At 40.8% G+C, this 15,261-nt stretch overlaps 1 protein-coding gene and 1 non-coding gene across 2 annotated transcripts in view; one reads left to right on the forward strand and one right to left on the reverse strand.

The window, feature by feature from the left end:
• Positions 1–15,261, forward strand: part of AKAP6 (A-kinase anchoring protein 6) — a 501,319-nt gene that overhangs the window by 70,058 nt on the left and 416,000 nt on the right. The window lies entirely within an intron of this gene.
• On the reverse strand, positions 10,770–10,876 carry LOC114109279 (U6 spliceosomal RNA). The gene has a single exon (XR_003585953.1). It is a non-coding gene; the product is annotated as a U6 spliceosomal RNA (small nuclear RNA).

The raw sequence follows: 15,261 nt of genomic DNA on the forward strand, positions 1-15,261 counted from the left end.
TGGCAACCCACTCTAGTGTTCTTGCCTGGAGAATCCCAGGGACGGGGGAGCCTTGTGGGCTGCCGTCTATGGGGTCGCACAGAAGTGACTTAGCAGCAGCAGTAGCACCAGCAGTCAACATTCTCATTGTTCAAGCTAGTTTGATAAGTGTCTGCTGTGACTTGCAGCCAAAAGGGTTATAACTTGTTAACAAAACAAAAATTCTCTAGTTTTAAAAAGGTAGAAAGTGGAAACAAAGCAAGACAGTTTGACAAGTGGCAGAGCTTTAAAAATCAGTTCACTTAAACCAGTGCTTCTCATACTTGAACATACATTAGAATCACCTGAAGAACATTAAATTGCTGAGAATCGGTCCCAGAGCTTCTGATTCCTTAGCTCTGGGCAAAGACTGAGCTTCTTCATTTCTAACAAGTTCCCCAGTGGTGTTTATGCTCCTGGTCCAGGGACCACCTTTGAGAATTACTGCCTTTGAGTTCCAAGTACTCTGCCTTTCTTGCCAGGATACCCACAAGTTGGGGTCAGGGCCATGGTGCCAAGAAATGAACTATGGCTGTTTCTGGAGGAGCCACCAAGTGCCTCAAAGCAAGAAAACCCACATAATGGGCCAAAGTACAATTTTTGTCATCTTTTTTTTCCACTTGTTTATTTCCTTTCGGTTTATTGAGATGTAATTGACATACAGCACCATATAAGTTTAAGGTACAGCATAATGATTTGGCTTTTATACATCATGAAATGATGATCACAATAACTTAAGTGAACATCCTTCATCTTGAATAGATACAAAATTAAAGAAGTAGAAAAATATATTTCTCCTTGTGTGATGAGATGATTTTCTTCTTAAATGAACCACCTTCTTTATGAGAAGAAGATTTGTGACTTAGATTTAACACACAGCTCTAAATAGGCTGTAGGTACTCAATAACCCTTAATTAATTTACCGGAAGGAAAGAACTCTCTGCCAAGCATTTGTGGTTGGATGTTTTAAGATGAGAGTAGGTACAGAGAAGGCTGAAACTAACACTGGCTGATGACTATGTAAATAAGAGTTCACTTAGTTGCTACGAAACTAGCAACTTGAGAAACGGTAGCACTGAGATCTCTTTGAAGCCTTAGGCTTCTAACCGGAAAACTAATCATCTGTCACTGTTCTACCTTTCACACTAACCACACAATAAATCTCAGATGCCACTCTACTAGCTTGGCAGTGTTGCTTGTGCCTTCAATCACTTATCCTCTGTGTAGACACATTTATTCCAAGTTTATAATAAAGGAGACCTTTGTGTTACAGATAGATAACGAACTCTGACTTTGTAAGAGAAGAGAATCTTCCTGCTCTTTATGTGGCTTGCATTCAGGCAAATAACTGCTTTGTAAACAAGGAACATAATTGGTGTTTGTACAAGGGCCAGAAGTGCTTCTCTGCTTTCTTCCCAGCAGCAAACATAGGTCCCAAATGCAGTGAGGCTCTGCCTGTCTCCAGTGATGGCAGGAAATCTGTGGTGGGCAGGCACGAGGCCTTCTCCCTGGTAGGAAGGGAGTCGCTGCTTCCTCCAAGCCTCTATTTAAACCAGGAGTTCGTTCTCTCTGAGGCAGGGTCAGGCAAGGGATTCTTGGCTTTAAGTTGCCTTTTGTGGTTCCTTTGGCCTCAGGTTTTGCCAAGTGATTCACGCATTCTGGAAATGCAGGGAGGAATGTGAAGGAGCGGCCTTTCTCTCAGCCAGGAATGGATTAAGACAGAAGCATCCAAGTTGATGAGCATAGTTTGATGCAATCCTGTGCTTTTCAGCCATCCACTTGTTCTGTGCAGGCCTCTCCTGTGGTTTCAGGCTTCTGCTAGGTCTAGCAGCAGAAGGGGTGTGACAATCTCTGTGAATAAGTACATTTATGATGGTTACTGAACTGCAGGCCTTCACAGAAGCGTTTCTCCAACACTAGAATTGAATTTGTATTTGGTACAAATTAATGATATTCTGCAACTTGAATGTTTCCCTTTTTATATTTCTACAAGTTATTAGAAATAAATTTTAAGGGAAATGCTCCTTATCTAGAAAACCAGAATAAAAAGTTTTAAGTTTAATAAAGAAAACTCACTTTGCTGAAGAGAGGTTTGAGTTTAATATAATACTTTCTGAAATGCTTGCCTTTGTTGTGAAATACCACGAATATAAATATTAAGCTGAAAGGTGAAGTTCTGCAGGGCAAGAGATTTCACAAAGCTTTTCATCAAACATGCCCTCTGTATTCTTAAAAACATCATCACCAGTCATTTAGCTGTTGTTCAACTTCTCACCATGTTACAGCAGGCGACAGGAACAAATCTCTCCATGTCGTTGTAGGGATAGAATTGGATACAGTATAAAGCAGGGCATTTTGGTGATTCCTTGATTAGATTCTCAAATTACAAAATGCTTTGTGGAGCAATGAGATTAACCTTATGCTTTTCTTGCCTCTCTGACAACTTCTGTTGCAACCCAGGATGATTTCTCAATGAGGTCATACATTTCTTGTTAAGAATGATGTGTGTGTGTGCTCAATTGTATGACAGAGGTTGAAAATTTCCTTATTGCATATCTTTTTCAAATCTGCTTCGTTATTTTATTTTTTTTGATAATATCATGTTTCTTTCTCATATTTTTAATTCTTTCTTTTACTTTAAAAAATAATTTTAAAACTCCTGTTCAGATAATTCTATTATGTGAAGTTCATATTTGTTGTTTCTTTGAACTTTCAGCTGTGGTGACATTTCCTTCAGGGTTTGTGATTTAGGATTGTGAGCTCTTATCTGTGAGAACCCTGTGTGGCCTGAGATGGGAATGTGTCTCTACAAAGAGGCTTCCTGGTTTTGTTAGCCAGGACCTCAGGGGCAGTAACAATCTGGAAACCAATTTTTATGTTACTTTCTTTGACTGGGGATTTATTGCCCTTGCTAGCACAATTGCACTCATCTCACATGCTAGTAAAGTAATGCTCAAAATTCTCCAAGCCAGACTTCAGCAATATGTGAACCGTGAACTTCCTGATGTTCAAGCTGGTTTTAGAAAAGGCAGAGGAACCAGAGATCAAATTGCCATCATCTGCTGGATCATGGAAAAAGCAAGAGAGTTCCAGAAAAACACCTACTTCTGCTTTATTGACTATGCCAAAGCCTTTGACTGTGTGGATCACAATAAACTGTGGAAAATTCTGAAAGAGATGGGAATACCAGACCACCTAACCTGCCTCTTGAGAAATCTGTATGCAGGTCAGGAAGCAACAGTTAGAAGTGGACATGGAACAACAGACTGATACATCAAGGCTGTATATTGTCACCCTGCTTATTTAACTTCTATGCAGAGTACATCATCAGAAATGCTGGACTGGAAGAAACACAAGCTGGAATCAAGATTGCCGGGAGAAATATCTATAACCTCAGATATGCAGATGATACCACCCTTATGGCAGAAAGTGAAGAGGAACTAAAAGGCCTCTTGATGAAAGTGAAAGAGGAGAGTGAAAAAGTTGGCTTAAAGCTCAACATTCAGAAAATGAAGATCATGGCATCTGGTCCCATCACTTCATGGGAAATAGATGGGGAAACAGTGGAAACAGTGTCAGACTTTATTGTTTTGGGCTCCAAAATCACTGCAGATGGTGATTGCAGCCATGAAATTAAAAGACGCTTACTCCTTGGAAGAAAAGTTATGACCAATCTAGATAGCATATTCAAAGCAGAGACATTACTTTGCCGACTAAGGTCCGTCTAGTCAAGGCTATGGTTTTTCCAGTAGTCATGTATGGATGTGAGAGTTGGACTGTGAAGAAGGCTGAGCACCGAAGAATTGATGCTTTTGAACTGTGGTGTTGGAGAAGACTCTTGAGAGTCCCTTGGACTGCAAGGAGATCCAACCAGTCCATTCTGAAGGAGATCAGCCCTGGGATTTCTCTGGAAGGAATGATGCTAAAGCTGAAACTTCAGTACTTTGGCCACCTCATGCGAAGAGTTGACTCATTGGAAAAGACTCTGATGCTGGGAGGGATTGGGGGCAGGAGGAGAAGGGGACGACCGAGGATGAGATGGCTGGATGGCATCACTGACTCGATGGACGTGAGTCTGAGTGAACTCTGGGAGATGGTGATGGACAGGGAGGCCTGGCGTGCTGCGATTCATGGGGTCTCAAAGAGTCGGACACGACTGAGTGACTGAACTGAACTGAACTGAGTAGTATAAATCCGCATCTCAAACTCACCGTAAGGGCAAGCCTCTTGTTGCAAATTATCAGGGGAGATTTTTTTTTTTCCCCTTAGAGTTCAGCCTGAGGAAGAGGAGTTTCCTTGTCCTCCATCTGTAGATTGATTTTTTGTTTTAGTCTACCTGTTCTCAGAGTGTGGCCCTTTTAGGGTCCTGGCTCAATGTAAGAATCTTAGTTCTCTCACCCCATCTTGTGGCCACCGCATGTATCATTTACATGCAAGCCCATTTCTTACTGAGAATGGCAGTGACCTCTGTCTAGAGTAACAGGAACTTGAGTACCTGTTTTTGAGATTTCTCTCGGTTTTGGGCCTTTAGGGGGTTTCCTTTCCATTTCTGAGAGGGAAAAAAAAAAATGTCTGTTGTATCCTGGGCCATCTCTTTAGGCTTGGTTTACTCTGAACTCTAAGAGGCAGTTAAGAAGTATCCTCAGGGAAGCCTCATAATCTGGCAATTTCTTAGAATTTCAGGACCCAAGGAAGACTATAGATTTGAGGATATTTCTCTGGTCAATCTTCATTTAAATATGAATATCAAGGAGTTCAGAGCCTCCCTAGAATATAGAGGCTAAGGCAGCCTCCATCTTTCAACTCTGGCATAATGAAATGAAAAGTGGGTTAGAGTCAGAAGGCCTTGTTCAGATCTTGACTTTGCTCTGTAAAATTGAATGTTTACTTAAATTGCTTGAAATTCCATTTCTTAAGCTGTAAAATGGAGACAGTAATACCTGGCAGAGATACTGTATAGTGTTAAATGGTATAGTGAAAGTAAAATAAAAAGTTGAAGTGGAGCAAGCATTCAAAAATGGTAATTGAATAAACTCTTTGGTCATCTTAATGGTTGGTCTGATCCCTCGACCATTGTCCTGGTCATTGTGGTTGAGAATCCAACACCCATTCTACTCTAGTCTAACCCAGTTGTTCACAAACTGAAGTGCATCTGAATCACCTGGAATTCTTGTGAAAACACAGATTACTGCTGCTGCTGCTAAGTCACTTCAGTCGTGTCCGACTCTGTGCAACCCCATAGACGGCAGCCCACCAGGCTCCCCCATCCCTGGGATTCTCCAGGCAAGAACACTGGAGTGGGTTGCCATTTCCTTCTCCAATGCATGAAAGTGAAAAGTGACAGTGATGTGGCATGGTATTAGTTTGTTGGATCTTATTCTCACTACTCCCAGCTATAGAGTATCAAAGTATGAGTTCATTTAAAATTATGTTTCATTTCTGTTTTTGACCTGCTTGCTTTCTATGATACTTTCTTCTCCACTGTACCTCCCCCTCCCACCCTCCAATTTTACCCAGTCCTCTGGGGGATATACTGCAACACTGTCAAACTGTGAATCTCTTGAAAGGAGGCAACCGCTCCAAACTTGCATCTCTTTCCACATATGAGATGGCGGTATCCATTTCTGGTTGAATGTAGGATGACCATTTTACTGGATGTCTTCTTCCTTGTATTCTATTTCTATACATTGCCTTTTTTTTTTTTTGCAACCCTAGCTAATTAGTAACTTAATCTCTTTTCTAGAATTTCCCAATCAGGTCAACGTTGATTCTACCAGAATTTTAACTGTACCCTGTCCTTCTGTTGTGTGGAATTTTTGCTAGAAGGAATTGCAGCAAGAATCAAGGCTGTGAGATGTAAATACCTCAATCCTGCATAGTCACTAGGGCTGCAAAGAAAAGGTAAAGAGAGCTCTCTAGGGAGCTGAGCCAGCTCAGCACCTCCACATGGAGTCTGAGAAAAGGAATGGTGAATTTTCCCCCCTTCTTTTTAATCCCAGTTTGGACAGCTTCTTTATTCAGAACATCAAGGACTGTTGACAGCTGAGTGAAAAGAGTAGGGACTCATGGGATTGCTAATTAGATAGAAAGCTACCTCAGAATCAAAATAAATTTCTATTTGTTGGGCTTCTCTGGCCATGGGGAGATGAGTGAAGAGCCGTAAGCCAATTTCTACTGACAGGTATCCTTGTCCTGGTGAACAGTGTTATGCGCCATCTATTAATAGTTGGCTTCTGAGAGGACAGCCCAAGGGCTGCCAGCTGTGTGCTGTCCTCCCAGCAGAGAGCTGGGCCGAGGTGAGCATGTTGCCAGGAAGCACAGTATCTGGTTGGAAAATAAGATTCTTAACAATTGCAAGTAACACACAGTATTTTTCATAAAAGTAATTTTCTTAGCCTATAAATCCAGGCAAGTGTTAAAAGGAATAATTCTATTATTTTCTGATATCAAATGCCATTTCTCGATTTCTCTGCAATCCTTATCAGCTCTCTAGACCACATCATGTTCCAAGTCTTCTTTTAAAGCCTTGCCTGACAACTCAAGCTAAAATTAATATTTCTTTCTTTAGAGTCCCTAGAGAAGTAATGACCCTACCATTTTGCAAACTTGACCATCCAGCTCTTTGAAGGCGGGGACTATATTATACATCTTTTCTTAGACTCTTCACACAAGATTGGGCACAGTGCTTCCATTATAGAAGTCACCCAGTGAAAATATTGGTTTATCAGTTGATTCTTGTTTTTTTAATTTAATAAAATATATACAGCATTGTAGACTTAGGATTCATTTAAGAAGAGAGTGTTCTCACATAAGGCCTATGGATGGACATCTGGGCTTCTGCAAACGCCTGTAATTGAATGCAAAGTACATTCTGGGGAAAGGGACCATAGCTGTCAGCAGATTCACAAAGAGGTTCCTGATTCTCTCCTAAATGATGAGAATTTATTCATTTTCTTTTCTGCTGATAAAACTAGGTCCTAACGCCATGTCTCTGACTACACCAGGAAGAGTTCTCTTGGGATGCCTCAGTTCCCGTTTTTAGTTGTTGTTCCTAAAAGAGAAGCAGAAATTAAATGGAATTCATATACTGTGATAAGATGATATAGTTTTTAATTGCACACCAATAAAAGGATGGTTTTTCTAAGTTCCAGTAGAGATGGTATGTCTTGGTGATTTGATATATGGGTACTAAGCCAGATGACCCACTCTTGAATCCCAGCTCTGTCACTTACTAGCTGTGTGGCTTTGGAAAAATTGCTTAAATTCTCTGAATCTCTTTTTCTTCATCTGAATATTGGGAACAGCAATAGTGATCTAATTCCTAGGATTGTTCTGAAGATTAGATAAGTGAATGCATGTAGAACATTTAAAACTGTGTCTTACAAACATAGTAAGTGTGATGCATTAGCTTTTTTTTTTTTAATTATTGCTATTATTGTTGTTCAACTCTACTTCTCATTTTCATCAATGCAGATTAATTAAGGTAATTGTTTCTTCAGTGGCCGTTTCCACCTTCAGATTCTCTCCTGAGTAATTATGTTAGAGTCACATCAGATTGATGAACTGCTTTGCAGAAATCATGTAGTTTTGCTCTTTACTAGATGTAATTCTGTTTCCTTCCTTGAGTTTGCTTGGCTCTCTGATGTTAAATCCTCACACTGTGAGAGTATTTAAGTCATTTTAAACATTATAAGGACAGAGAATAGAGATGAGTGTGCCTTTTCTCCCACACATTTTTTTTGAAAATTATTAACCTAAGTGTTCATCCTAAGAAATACTTTTAGTAGAGAATTTTAGCTATGTTTTTAGTTGCTGTTAACTTGGATGAAACGAAATGCAGAGGATGCGGACAGATTAAAATCAGTACTGTCTGGAATTAATTCTTCCCATTAACCTTAAGATTCAGTGCAGTTCAGTTCCTCAGTCGTGTCTGACTCTTTGCAACCCCATGGACTGCAGTGCACCAGGCTTCCTTGCCCATCACCAACTCCTGGAGCTTATTCAAACTCATGTCCATCAAGTCAGTGAGGCCACCCAACCATCTCATCTTCTGTTGTCCCCTTCTCCTGCCTTCAATCTTTCCCAGCATCAGGGTCTTTTCTAGTGAGTCAGTTCTTCACATCAGGTGGCCAAAATATTGGAGTTTCAGCTGCAGCATCAGTCCTTCCAGTGAATATTCAGGACTGACTTCCTTTAGGATAGACTGGTTGGTCTCCTTGCAGGCCAAGAGTCTTCTCCCACACCACAGATCAAAAGCATCAATTCTTCGGCTCTCAGATTTCTTTATAGTCAAACTCTCACATCCATACATGACCACTGGAAAATCCATAACTTTGACTAGATCGACCTTTGTTGGCAAAGTAATGTCTCTGCTTTTTAGTATGCTGTCTAGATTGGTTATAGCTTTTCTTCCAAGGAGCAAGTGTCTTTTAATGTCATGGCTTCAGTCACCATCTGCAGTGATTTTGGAGCCCCCAAAATAAAGTCTGTCACTGTTCCCGCATTTATTTGCCATGAAGTGATGGGACCAGATGCCATGATCTTTGTTTTCTGAATGTTGAATTTTAAGCTAACTTTTTCACTCTGCTCTTTCACTTTCATCAAGAGGCTCTTTAGTTCTTCACTTTCTGACATAAGGGTGGTATCATCTGCGTATCTGAGGTTATTGATATTTCTCCTGGCAATCTTGATTCCAGCTTGTGCTTCATCCAGCCCAGCATTTCACATGATGTACTCTGCATATATATTAAATAAGCAGGGTGCCAATATACAGCCTTGATGTACTTCTTTCCCGATTTGGAACCAATCTGTTGTTCCACGTCCAGTTCTAACTGTTGCTTCTGGACTTGCATACAGATTTCTTGGGAGACAGGTCAGGTGGTCTGGTATTCCCATCTCTTTAAGAATTTTCCACAGTTTGTTGTGATCCACACAGTCAAAGGCTTTGGCGTAGTCATTAAAGCAGAAGTAGATGTTTTACTGGATTTCTCTTGCTTTTTTGATGATCCAGTGGATGTTGGCAATTTGATCTCTGGTTCCTCTACTTTTTCTAAATCCAGCTTGAACATCTGGAAGTTCATAGTTCACATACTATTGAAGCCTGGCTTGGAGAATTTTGAGCATTACTTTGCTAGCATGTAAGATGAGTGCAATTGTGTGGTAGTTTGAACATTCTTTGGCATTGCCGTTCTTTGGGAAGATTAAGATTAGCCCTTTTAAAAGGCTTTGATTAATCTCAGAATGTATAAGTTTAATTTTTAGATGTGGGTTGATGGTGAACTCTTAGATCTTAATTTGGGGAGATGCAGAAAAATGATAGTGATTTTTGTAGAGGGAGATGTTGTGCTAAATGAGGCAATTTGTCCAGTGTTATTTTTACAAGGTGACTGGCAAACTTTGGAGAAGGGAAGTGATGTATAGAGGCTCTGCTGCAGCAGTTCATCAGCTAAGTGAACATCTACTGTACTCTGAATATTGAAAGTGTAATTAAACAACTGATATCAGCTACTCCATTCCCAGGATCCTAAGATCCTATGGAATTGGAATATACATATTTAAGGAGGAGAAAAATTTCTGTTTGAGACCTAGGATAATGAAGAGTTGTGATAAAAATTGGATTTATAAGAAGTAAGAATATATATTAGTTAGGGTCTTAGTGGAAAATAGTTGACTCCTACAAAGTGGGTAATTTTCAGCGAGTTTAAATAAAACTAAATGTATAAAGGTATAGACAGGATATCCAGAAATTATGGGGGATTTTTGGCTGAGATCACAGACGGTAAAGCGTCTGTCTACGATGTGGGAGATTCGGGTTCAATCCCTGGGTTGCGAAGATTCCTTGGAGAAGGAAATGGTAATCCACTCCAGTACTATTGCCTGGAAAATCCCATGGACAGAGGAGCCTGGTAGGCTACAGTCCATGGGGTCACTAAGAGTCGGACACTACTGAGTGACTTCACGTTCACGTTCACGTGTGGTATCCTCAGGCTACTAAGGAATTTAAGGCATTGCCTGTCCATCCCTGGGTCTGAATGAGCAGGTAATAATCACAACTGAGAGAAGGGGAGAGAGAGGGAGAGAATGGGTCAGATGGGGAAAGAATGACTTTGGCCAAAGTCAAAGGTTAGTGGGAATGTAAACTGGTATAGCCATTTATAAAACAGTATGGAGATTCCTTAAAAAAAAAAAAAACCTAAAGAAATAACCACCATATAATTCAGCAACTCCACTTCTAATATATATCTGAAGGAAATGACATCACTGTAGTCATATCTCTATGTTACTGCATCATTATTCACAGTAACCAAGATATGGAAACAGCCTAAATGGCCATCTATGGGTAGGTGGATAAAGAAATGTGGTGTATTGGAATATTATACAGTGGATATAATATATTGGAATATTATACAGGTCTTTCCCTGGTGGCTCAGAGGTTAAAGCATCTGCCTCCAATGCAGGAGACCTGAATTTGATCCCTGGGTTGGGAAGATCCCCTGGAGAAGGAAATGGTAACCCACTCCAGTATTCTTGCCTGGAGAATCCCATGGACGGAGGAGCCTGGTAGGCTGCAGTCCACGGGGTTGCAAAGAGTCGGACACGACTGAGCAACTTCACTTCACTTCATACAGTAGATTACTATTCAGCCATGAAAAAGAAGGAAATCCTATCATTTGTGACAAAGTGGATAATTCTAGAGGACATTATTCTAAGTGGAATAAACCAGACACTGAAAGACAAACAACATTTCTTAAAAAAATATGGAATACTTCATGAATTTGCATGTCATCCTTATGCAGGAGCCATGCTAATCTTCTCTGTATCATTCCAGTTTTAGTATATGTGCTGCCAAAGTGAGCATGACAAACATCATTTAATCTTACTTATTTGTAGTATCTAAAATAAACTTACTCAAATGAATTCTTTTTTAATGGCTGAGTAATATTCCATTGTGTATATGTACCACAGCTTTCTTATCCATTCATCTGCTGATGGACATCTAGGTTGTTTCCATGTCCTGGCTATTATAAACAGTGCTGCGATGAACATTGGGGTACATGTGTCTCTTTCAATTCTGGTTTCCTTGGTGTGTATGCCCAGCAGGGGGATTGCTGGGTCATAAGGTAGTTCTATTTGCAAGACAGCAAAAAAGACACAGATGTGTATAACGGACTTTTGGACTCAGAGGGAGAGGGAGAGGGTGGGATGATTTGGGAGAATGGCATTCTAACATGTATACTATCATGTAAGAATTGAATTGCCAGTCAATGTCTGATGCAGGATACAGCATGCTTGGGGCTGGTGCATGGGGATGACCCAGAGAGATGTTATGGGGAGGGAGGTGGGAGGAGGGTTCATGTTTGGGAACGCATGTAAGAATTAAAGATTTTAAAATTAAAAAAAATAAATAAATAAAATAAACTTACTCAGAAAAAAAGGGTAGAACTGTGGTTGTCAGGGGCAGGAGGGTAGGGGAAATGGGGAGATACTGGTCAAACAGTACTAAATATCACTTATGCAAGATGAATAAGTTTTCAAGATCTGATGTTCAGCATGGTGACTATGGTTAATAATATTGTATCATGTATTTGAGAGTTGCCAAGAGAATAGATCTTAGTGTTCTCACCATATACACACACAAGGTAAATACGTTGAGGTGATGCGTAGGTAAATTCACTTGATTGGGGGAATCATTTCACAATGTATACATATTTCCAAAGATCATGTTGTGCACCTTAAGTTTTTTTTGGAAAAAATATTTATATATGTTTTTTGGCTGTGATGGGTCTTTTCTGCTGCACACAAGCTTTCTTTAGTTACAGCGAGTGGGAGCTCCTCTTCATGTGGTGCGTGGGCTTCTCATTGCAATGATTCTCTTGTTGCGGAGCACAGGCTCTAGTGCACAGGCTTCAGTAGTTGCAGCACATGGGCTCAATAGTTGTGGCTCTCAGGCTCTAGAGCACAGTAATAGTGGCACAAGAATCCCAGCTGCTCCTCGGCATGTGGGATCCTCCCAGACCAGAGATCAAACCAGTGTCCCCTGTACTGCAAGGTGGATTCTCAACCACTGGACCACCAGTGCACCTTAAATTTATACACTGCTTATTTGTCAATCATATTTCAATAAAGCTGGGGAGAAATGTCAAAGGATGTTGCCAGAGTTGGGCAAGTCTGCAAGGAAAGGAAGAGATAAGTGCCCCGCTCTCGCTCTTTTTCTTTCCTGATCCCCACCAGTGGTCCAATAAGAACCCAGTCAGAAGCCAGAAAGAGGAGACGGTTATGTGCTCCAAAGAGGTAATGGTATACCAGGCATTTTTGACACCCAGAACACATAATTTTTAATACCCTTACCCTTGCTCATATAGGACAAAATTATTTTCAACAATAACCATGTGAATAATCAATCATAATTATTGATTCACCCTTAAGTTTTAGAATAAATATAGTTAACAATTATTAATAAAAGTAATAATTTTAAAGTTTAAATTCAGTAAAATATTTCATGTATTAACTTTTCATTTATGAAACAAAACATTATAATTGCATTGTTTTACTGCTTTAAGTTTTAAGCATGAGTTAAAAATTCCATGTGATCATACAGAATGACAGAATTTTTGTCACTTAAGTTTTAATTTTTCCTCTTGACAATTGCTTTTTCTAATTTTCTGTTTAAATGAGATATGTAGTACTCTGGGGGCTGGAGGCAAGAATTGCTCCTGTAATAGCACAGACCACTGACTCTGGACCCCTAAAATTTACTCTGGAAAGAAGTATCTCTCCCTGGGTCTCTGTGTGTCAGGGATGACAGCAGGACTGGAAACTGTCATAGAAGTTAATTGGATTAACTTCTATGTAGAATACAATATTTATTAAAGAAAGGTGGTGAGAGAGAGAATTTGAGGCCCACAAACCTATTATTAAAAGTGTAGCAATTCTTGGTTTTAGATTTTTAGCCATGTGTTAATAAAATGCTGATTGTTTATGGCAGAAAGTGAAGAGGAACTAAAAAGCTTCTTGATGAAAGTGAAAGAGGAGAGTGAAAAAGTTGGCTTAAAGCTCAACATTCAGAAAATGAAGATCATGGCATCTGGTCCCATCACTTCATGGGAAATAGATGGGAAACAGTGGAAACAGTGTCAGACTTTATTGTTTTGGGTTCCAAAATCACTGCAGATGGTGACTGCAGCCATGAAATTAAAAGACACTTACTCCTTGGAAGGAAAGTTATGACCAACCTAGATAGAATATTCAAAAGCAGAGGCATTACTTTGCCAACAAAGGTCCATCTAGTCAAGGCTATGGTTTTTCCAGTAGTTACGTATGGATGTGAGAGTTTGACTGTGAAGAAAGCTGAGTGCCGAAGAATTGATGCTTTTGAATTGTGGTGTTGGAGAAGACTCTTGAGAGTCCCTTGGACTGCAAGGAGATCCAACCAGTGCATCCTAAAGGAAATCAGTCCTGGGTGTTCTTTGGAAGGAATGATGCTAAAGCTGAAACTCCAGTACTTTGGCCACTTCATGTGAAGAGCTGACTCACTGGAAAAGACTCTGTTGCTGGTAGGGATTGGGGGCAAGAGGAGAAGGGGACAACAGAGAATGAGATGGCTTGATGGCATCACCGACTCAATGGACGTGAATTTGAGTGAACTCTGGAAGGTGGTGATGGACAGGGAGGCCTGGCATGCTGCGATTCATGGGGTTGCAGAGAGTCAGACACAACTGAGCAACTGAACTGAACTGAACTGAACTGACTTTTGGTTGGTTTATTCTTATTGTCAAACTTTCCAATTCTCCACAAACAGTTCATCTCCTTATTGCCTGCACCAGACTTCCCTGGTGGCTCAGACAGTAAAGAATCTACCTGCAATGTGGGAGACCTGGGTTCGATCTCTGGGTTGGAAAGATCCCCTGGAGGAGGACATGAAAACCCACTCCAGTATTCTAGCCTAGAGAATCCCCATGGGCTGAAGAGCCTGGCAGGCAACAGTCCATGAGGTCTCAAAGAGCTGGACATGACTGAGCAACTAAGCACACATTGCCTGCACCAGGGAGCAGGGTAGGAAGTTGATTCAGAGAGGCAGCAGAAAGGCATCTTGCTCAGAATATTAAGTTAAGAATTGAGAGCTTTCTAAGCCAGAAGTAGTGAACTCTTCCATTCTTGCTAACTGTCTCTCATTGGTATTCTGCTCTTTGTGTGTCTACATGAGATTGTCATGCATGTTAGCCTCCTGTTACAGATTTTGTGAGAGCTGTGTATTTGAGGTGAGTGGCTGAGTGGAGTGAAGACAACAAAAATGGAGAAAAGACCCATGATTCTGTATAACAAATGAAAACCGTAGAAACTCTTTTTGCTGAATGACTACTTCCTAGAGCTTTTGGGAAATGCTATCCTGGGGCATAATCTCCTTCCCTGAGGGTCTCTATCTAAAGTGCCTCCTGTTTTCCTCTCTTTCTCTTCTTCCTGCCTCTATAAGTTGCTGTTTCTTTTCACCTTCTTTCTTGGCTTTTTCTCCCTACTCTCTTCTTGGCTACCTCTGTTTGTTTCTTCTTTCTTCACGGGACCAGACATGAATTTGCTCTGGGAACTTTTAGTAATCTATGGAAAGGTTGTTAAACGCTTCATGTCAGATGTTCAGTTGCTTGGTAACTCAAAGGACTCCTGCCAAGTTTATGTTCAGAGAATTAGACAAACCATGCAGCCCCCACTGTTTCCGGGCCTGGGCAGCATCAGTTCGCCAGCTCAGCTCTGTGTGAGGAGATGGCCACTCAGGCACCTAGGAGAGCCTCAGCCACCACAGAGCACAGAGCGTGGGAGCAGAGGCTGAGCCCCCTGGCCAGGCCTGGCCAGGCACCTGGGCGGCTGACCCTCACAGAGGTGTGGGCACCATTGTAGAGCCACAAAACCTAAATTATCACTGCATGTCAGTGAGGTGGTTTGAGATTGTCTCAGAGTTTCTCTACTTCTTCCTTTGTTTTATGATCGCTCATTCGCATTTTGCTTCCAGGTAGTTTTCAGGAAGCCCACAGTTTTAGATTTAGAGATTTAATAAATGGTACCAGTTAACCTCAGAGCAATGGCAACCTCCACAGAAACACAAAAACCAGACAAACAAACTCTCCTAGGATCCTGAGTTATGAGATACCCCTGGAGGAAGCGAGGCTTCCATAGTGGTAGGTAGGATGAATCTGGGCAAAATATTTGGTTTAATGCCTACTAGGAGCTGAGGCAGAAAAACCTCAAGGCCCT

Source organism: Ovis aries, chromosome 18 (assembly GCF_016772045.2).
Source record: "Ovis aries strain OAR_USU_Benz2616 breed Rambouillet chromosome 18, ARS-UI_Ramb_v3.0, whole genome shotgun sequence".
Lineage (NCBI taxonomy): Eukaryota > Metazoa > Chordata > Mammalia > Artiodactyla > Bovidae > Ovis > Ovis aries.